The following is an 8,203-nucleotide window of genomic DNA, read 5'->3' as shown; positions in this document are numbered from 1 at the left end:
ACTTCTCGAGCCATGCCTGGCTCATAACGGCCGGTTTCCCGGTTTCCTTGGCGTATAGCTTCCCCCACCTGGATGGGACGCGGGTCCGTCGTCGCAGGTGAGGTCTGCAAGATGCAAGATGCAGGAGGAAAGAGTGAGAGAAAGTTGTGGCGAAAGAGTACGCAGAAGTTCGCCATTACCTTCTGCCGGAGCCGCGTGGAGCTTAAGTGTTTCGCTCGTAAACACACACACATCGCCCAGTCCGAGATTCGAACCCGCAATCCCTCGACCGCGAGTCCGCTGCTCTAACCACTAGGCCATGTGCCTCCACAACAACGACAATAAGAACAACAAAATGCAGTAGGCTCTATACCAGGCTTGGGTAACCTTTTTCAAGAGGCGGGCCACATGAAACATGACACTACAAAGAAAATTTCAAGGTAATTTTTCCTTGGCGCGCCATTCAGATAATCTCGCAGGTTCATCACTGTTCTACGATGTCGCTCGTACTACTATACATACATACATACATACATACATACATACATACTACATACATACATACATACATACATACATACAGTCGAAAATATCTCTTTGAAAATCAAAGAAAAAGAAGATATCTATGGACAACTGCTTCGAAACCTCCAGCTTCTATATCCGGACTATGAATTCATATTCATACCAATAATAATTGGAGCACGAGGCTTTGTTAATAAAAGCTTAAAGGAGAATCTGGATAAACTGGGATTTTCAGAAAGAGACATCGACCGGCTAATTCGTACAAGTGCAATCTGTGAGTGGAACAGTAAAAATTTGCAAGACTTTTCTCAAGTTCCAAATGTGAATTAATCTATGTTAACTATATCCCAAAGATGGAGCCCTGTATCTTTGTTGGAAACCGGCTCCCTCCTCAGGGGAAGATTTATAATAATTAAAAAATAGAAGAGACATACATACATACATACATACATACATACTTACTTACATACATACATACATACATACATACATACATACATACATACATACATACATACATACATGTATGTACTGTATGTGTGCGTGACTTTGTGTTTGTCCCACAGCGCAATACCCTGGACAAGTGTCTTCACATACTATCAAATTCACACAATTACTGTGTAAATTAGGTAGATGGAAACTGCATGGAAGCCCCTTCATATATGTAGATGCGTGTGTGTGTGCACTGTGTATGTATGTGAGCATGTGTGTGTGTTTGCACGTGTGCACGTGCATGTGATCATATGCATACATGTGTGTGTGTGTGTGTGTGTCTCACTGCCACTTGACAACCGTTGATGGTCCGTTTGTGTTCCTGTAACATAGCAATTCGGCAAAAGATACCGATAGAGTAAGTGCACTCTGGCGATTTTTTCGACTAAACTCTACACGGGAGTATTCCAGCAAAGCCACAAGTCGTTAAACAAGTAAAAAAATGAAAAAAAAAAACAAAAAAAAAACAGAAGACAATAGTGCGAGCTTCTAGCCAGATGGGAAAGACAATAAACGTCATAAGTTCTAAGACGTGTAGTAAATGTTTACGTGATGTCATGAGGTCAACATAGACCTCCCCACACTGTTACTTCAGAATTCTAGTGATTATGTAAGTGACCATAAATTAAATCTCTTTTATGACTGTTTATTTCTAAGTCGGCTAGCGGTGGTCCATGTGAGTAATTAATGTTAAAGAATGAGAAAAGGCCAGATACATTAGCATATCTATTTATCTTTTACTTGTTTCACTCATTAGACTGCGGCCATGCTGGAGCACCGGCTTGAGGAATTTTAGTCGAACGAATTGATCCCATATGGCGTAGTGGTTAAGAGCGCGGACTACTAACCCCAAGATTTCGAGTTCGAGTCCAGGCAGTGACCTTAATAATAATAATAATAATAATAACAAGAAGAAGAAGAAGAAGAAGAAGAAGAAGAAGAAGAAAAAGAAGAAGAAGAAGAAGAAGAAGAAGAAGAAGAAGAAGAAGAAAACAACAACAACAACAACAACAACATTAAAAAATACCTTAGGAATGAGGACCCAGGTTCAAAATTTCCCCAAGACACCTGATGAAGGCTGGAGGGTAGATCAGCCGAAACGTTGTGTTAACAATAAACAAGATGAGGACAAATATCCGTCAAATGTAAATAATGTAAATAATGAATTGACCCCAGTACGTTTTTTTTCTTTTTAACGTGTTACTTATTTTATCGATCTCTATTGCCGAACTGATAGGCTACAGGGACATAAACACACTAACACCGGTTATGAAGCGGTGGTGGGGACAAACACAGAAGCAAAGACAAACACACACACACGCACACACATACACACACACATACACACACATACACACGCACACATAGATATACATACGACGGGCTTCTTTCCTTTTCCCTCTACCAAATTCACTCATATGATTTTTGGTCGACCCGAAACAATAGTAGAAGACATTTGCTCAAGGTGTCACGCAGTGGAACTGAACCCGAAAGTATGTCGTTGGGAAGCAAACCTGTTACCACACAACCACACCTGCGCCTATGCCACGCCTGCGCCTATGTCACGCCTACGCCTATGCCACGCCTACGCCTATGCCCTGCCTGCGCCTATGCCACACCTGCACCTAATTCTTTTTAGGGACAGTGGCTCTCAAAGTACACAGAAATCTATAAATATTAGCATGTAAATATTGGTTTGAAAACCCTGATTTGATATAAAAAGTCGACCGTTTTTACTTGTTATTACTTATAAGTTGTATGTGTGCTTCGCGGTCCACTATTCCAAAAATGAATTAGTTCACATTTTCTTTAAAGATTATTGATTCTTATACCGTCAAGAATATACATTTATGTAGCAGCTATCATCTATTTTATTTACTCCACATCTCGTTATCTTACTTACCCTACACCATGTTAAAAAAGAATGCGAAGAATGTTCATTAAAGATTTTCCCTGACCCATTTCCCAAGGACTGGGATAAACGAAACTTGGCATAATTATTACCCCTTGTCAACATAGCTACCACCAATGGTGACACACTTCTCCCATCGCTTTATGCAGCTGTGAAGACCTCGTCTGTAGAAGTCGGTAGGTTGCATTTGGAGCCAAGGCTTTATCTCAGAAATAAGTTCATCATCATCCGAAAAGTGCTACCCCTTCAGAAAAGACTTCATGGTTGGAAAGAGGTGGAAGTCAGATAGTGCGAGGTCGGGAAGGTAAGGAAGATGAGGAAGGATTTCATAGTCACAGTAGTGTGCTTTCATCTGAGCAACATGCGCATCGTGAACTGGAGGAAGCGAACTCCTTTGGTCAACATATCCCGCCCTTCTGCTTTGATGGCATCCCGCAATTTCTGCCCTGTTAATTGTGGTGCGCTTTGCCAGAAAATCCATCGTCACTACTCCGTGCTGGTCCCATAAGTCTGTGAGCATCACCTTGCCTGCTGAAGTTTGGACACGAGCCTTCTTTGGCATGGTGAGTTATGCTTCCATTGCTTCGACTGGACTTTAGTCTCAGGATCATAGTGATGGACACATGTTTCATCCTATGTGATAAGTCTACTAAAAAAGTCCTCCTCGTTTTCTTGGTATATTACCAAAAGAGCCTGGGAGCGAGCGACTCGTTCCTGCTTCTGAAAAGGTGTGTGCATCTGGAGAATCTATCATGCAGACTACTTCTGCATGTGCAAATGGTCGTGAATGATTTCTTTCCACATACCCTAAACTTATCTTCACTTCTTGGGTTAGTTACTGAATAGTTATGCGGCGATCCTCCAAAATAGCGGCTTCCACTTTATGGATGGTGTCGTCTTCAATGGCGGAATGAGGCCGTTCAGGAATATGAGCAGTTTCCACAGATATCCGACCGAATTTGAACTGGCGATGTTAGTGCTTGACTACGTCGTATAATGGTATATCGTCACCATAAACTTCTTTTATCTCATTAAGAGTCTCTTTTGGTGTACGATCTTTCACGTATAAGAACCTGATCACTGACCTGCATACAACTGCCTCCATTATAACACCTCAGTCCACTTCAGCAGCCGTAGAAGACAAACGAATTCTAGCGGGAAGCTGCAATTGACAATGTGTCAGTTAGAGACATGTATGATTATACCTGTACAAGTTCCATTTCCTGCAACAATCGGAAGTGGGTCAGGGGAAATCTTTAATGGACACCCCATTGTAACACTAATTGAAAACATTATTCTTCGACAAAATAATAAACATTATCTATAACACTTTTATGTAAACAATCACTTATTCATAGCTCTCTCTTCTGACTCTCGTTTGACACGAAGAAAAGCTTTTATGTGATCTTCTCGTGCGACTACCAAATAAACTTAATATATGAAAGTTGACCTAATCAATTTGTACGCTAATGGATAGCGTTCTGAGCCACACTACCACTTCAAAAACAAACTAGTTTTATAACAATGGCCAAAATAGACATACACTACCGTCAGAAATTAATTAGCACCCTTGATTTGCTCTTCACTCAAGGTATGTGCTGTCACCTAGTGGCCATATCTCGAACTATTGCTTTGTTGCGAGTTCACTGTTGCGCAGAACGATGACGTAACTTTGTTTGCAGAGCAGTTTGAGAGTCTACAGCCTTATGATGTTGACATAGCAGTGCAACAACTTGGAGTGCGGATGCAGACAAATCTTCCTTTGTTTAATAGATATAGGTAGCGCCTCGCAAGGACCGAAATCACACCATACTAAGTTTTCTCATCGCGTAAGACGTTTTGAACAGCTCATAGGTTAATTGATTTAACCTATTTAATGTAGAAATTTGAGAAGTGCTAATTAATTTCTATACATTTCTGAAAATCGAGTGTGAGACCGGAAAGGTGTATACCTATATTTTAAAATATAATTAAATTCTAATTAATTCTGGTAGATTCTCAGGACATTTTCAGTTTTATTTTACTGGAATATAAGTCTGTGTTTACTTCGGTAAGTACGTATATGTTCCTCAAATTCTGTTTTGTACGCGATAGCCGACCTTGGTGCTTTACTATTTAAAGGACCTGGTTCACTTGAATCCTGAACTTTTAAACACGCACACGCGCACGCACACACATACACACACACACACACACACACACACACACACACACACACACACACATATATATATCAGTCGAAGAGCGTAGGATCAAAACGTCAAAGACTTTTCTATTCTTCCCAAGTGTCAAACATTTGCTTGTTGTTCTCTCCCCTGTCTTCGTCTTTTGCTTTCTGTAAATTTAAAATGTGTGCGTGTGTGTGTATGTGTGTGTGTGTGTGTGTGTGTGTATGTGTGTGTGTGTGTAGCTAAGCAAATGAAAGAAAATAGCGTTCAACTCATGCTGTAAAATTTAAAAGTATTTGATAAGATAACTCAGACCTACATTACTCAAAGTTTTATTGGCGTACTTAAGCAATTACTTCTCAGATGTACCGCCAGTCATTCTTCTGCGCTTACAAAAATGGATAGTGTCATCCTATATGTGTGTGTCCGAGAACATTCACTTTTAGTCGAGTGAGAGGCGAGTGGTAAAATTTAGATGTTAGATTATTTTATAAGTTGAAAATGAATATAGATCAAATTAATCTACTTTTGCATTTAATGATAAGTTTTTTTAACATCATCGCCCCGAGTACTTCACTAGTATGAACAATTGGAAGGATAAAAAGGTAAAGATGACTCGGGCGAAATTTGAAATCAAAATGCATACAGTCGAAATGAATGCCGCCTGGTACTGTAACCGATGCGCTAACAATTCTTCCAGTTCACTGTCTTTGGGTAATGTTACAAATTTAGGCTCAAGGCCAATAATTTTGAAGTGAGTGGTTAAATCGATTATGGAACTAATATCACAAAGCAATTTATCCGATACTAAAACAATTCTGCCAGCTCCCCGGTTTCAGCATTATACTTTTTACAAACGTAAAAGCTTGCCTCCATTCTTAAGGCCCATTAAGCCGGGGCTTATACTGGTTTTTGCTGCGCGCACACACACACGCGCGCGCGCGCGCGCACACACATTTCAAATTTACAGAAAGCAAAAGACGAAGACAGGGGAGAGAACAACAAGCAAATGTGTTAGTTTGACACTTGGGAAGAATAAAAAAGTCTTTGACGTTTTGATCCTACGCTCTTCGACTGATATATATGTGTGTGTGTGTGTGTGTGTGTGTGTGTGTGTGTGTGTGTGTGTGTGTGTGTGTGTGTGTGCGTATTTAAAAGTTCAGGATTCAAGTGAACCAGGTCCTTTTAGGTCTATTAGTACTAGAGAACACACACACACAAATGAATTATCTTCGGGAATCGAATAACGCATCTATCGTATACGGGATGATCACGTAGGCTAATATGTTTCCGAACCTTTCAAGGAAGCAATTAAAAAAGTCGTGCAGCCACTCCTCTAGTTTTCCAGTTATTCTAATGGCACTAACTACATAAGCTATATCATTCCGTGATCATCTTTATTGAAGCCTTTCGCTCATTCGAGATAATAGCATTTATATATGAGTGACTGAGTTACTGTTGAAATTTTTATATTTCTTCGCCTTTTTCAAGCCTAGCCAGGCTCACGGGCCCGGTTTCCCGGTTTCTGTGGCGTATGTGTTCCCACCACCACCACCACCAGCTGGACGGGACGCCAGTCTATCGCAGCGTTACTAAAAAAAAACAGGAAGAAAGAGTGGGAGAAAGTTGTGGCGAAAGAGTACAACAGGGGTTGCCATCACCCCCTGCCGGAGGCTCGTGGAGGTTTTAGGTGTTTTCCCTCAATGAACACACACAACGCCCGGTCTGGGAATCGAAACCGCGATCCTCCGACCGCGAGTCCGCTGCCCTAACCACAGGGCCATTGCGCCTCCACTACTGTTAAAATACCCAATCGGAAAGTTGTGGCCCCTGTGCGATGTTGTTAATTCCTTGGCGGAGGCCTTGGTGCCGCGTTGGTGAGTAATATTCTTTTTAGCTTCACTTTGACAATGCGTCCAATGACTTGCTGATGCGTGATGTCAGAGAAACAGGCGTGTAATAATTTTGTGTACCCACACACACTATGCACTACACACACACATACACACACACATACACACACACACACACACACACGCACGCACACACACACACACACACACACACACAAATATACACGTACCATGTATACACATTTACATAGTGAAGAAACAACTTTTCTTCTAAACGTACTGAAAACGTGACAGAGCTAAAGTACCATTCTAATCTAGTTTATTATCATTGTTTAATCATCATCGTCATAATGATTAAACAATGAAACCGTGACAGCGCTAAATTATCTTTCTAGTCTAGTTTATTATCATTGTTTAATCATCATCGTCATCAATTTTATTATTATATCCTAAGGATTTTATTTACAGTTTGTTCGGAACTTCAAAAACTCTCAGATCCCCTCAACATTTTCTAAGATTCTCCCACCACCGTCATACCTTAGCAAGGTAAGACAGTTTAATGACGTAATCCTTATTATTGGTACACAACATATATTCATGGTACACAAACATGTACGCTCGTTACAAGGTGGGGAAAATCCACTTTGAAACTGTCGAACGAGTGCATCGGTCAATCAATAGTACAGACAAGATATTAATGTTGCCATTGCCTACTAACCACACATCAGTTCTATTGCTCCTTCTTGTTAATAGATAAAACGGCAGTAGCACAGAGCAAGGTCGAACGCTTCAACTTGACTGTGAAGGTTTAGAGTCATTGATGGGCGTAGGATCTTTACTTTCTGCAAACGAAAGACTTTAATGTTCCAGAGAAGCGCATAAATGAAAGACACAGAAATCTTTAAAGGCAATAAATAAAAATTAGCTCACAGTTGTTGTTTTTTTCTTCTGCGTTTTGTTTTTTCTATATATATATATGCATGCACACATACATGGACATACAAGCATATACAAATCTAGATAAGCATCTATCCGCCAGTCTATATATACATATATGTACACACACACACACACACACACACATCTATCTATCCATCCATCCATCCATCCATCCATCCATCCATCCATCCATCCATCCATACATACATACATACATACATACATACATACATACATACATACATACATGCACTCACGTGTACACACTCCTATCTATACGCATAACTATACGCATATGTACATAAACATATATACTTAAATATATATACATATGTATA

The 8,203-nt window shown here is 40.3% G+C and overlaps 1 long non-coding RNA gene across 1 annotated transcript; it reads left to right on the top strand.

The window, feature by feature from the left end:
• Nucleotides 1-314: 314 nt before the first annotated feature.
• Nucleotides 315-7,857, top strand: LOC118764701. The gene is made up of 2 exons (XR_005000507.1): nt 315-419; nt 7,395-7,857. It is a non-coding gene; the product is annotated as an uncharacterized LOC118764701 (long non-coding RNA).
• Nucleotides 7,858-8,203: the final 346 nt, after the last annotated feature.

The sequence above is a fragment of the Octopus sinensis genome, linkage group LG9 (assembly GCF_006345805.1).
Source record: "Octopus sinensis linkage group LG9, ASM634580v1, whole genome shotgun sequence".
NCBI lineage: Eukaryota > Metazoa > Mollusca > Cephalopoda > Octopoda > Octopodidae > Octopus > Octopus sinensis.
The sequence above is the reverse complement of the archived record's forward strand: the minus strand, read 5'-3'. Positions and strand labels throughout refer to the sequence as shown.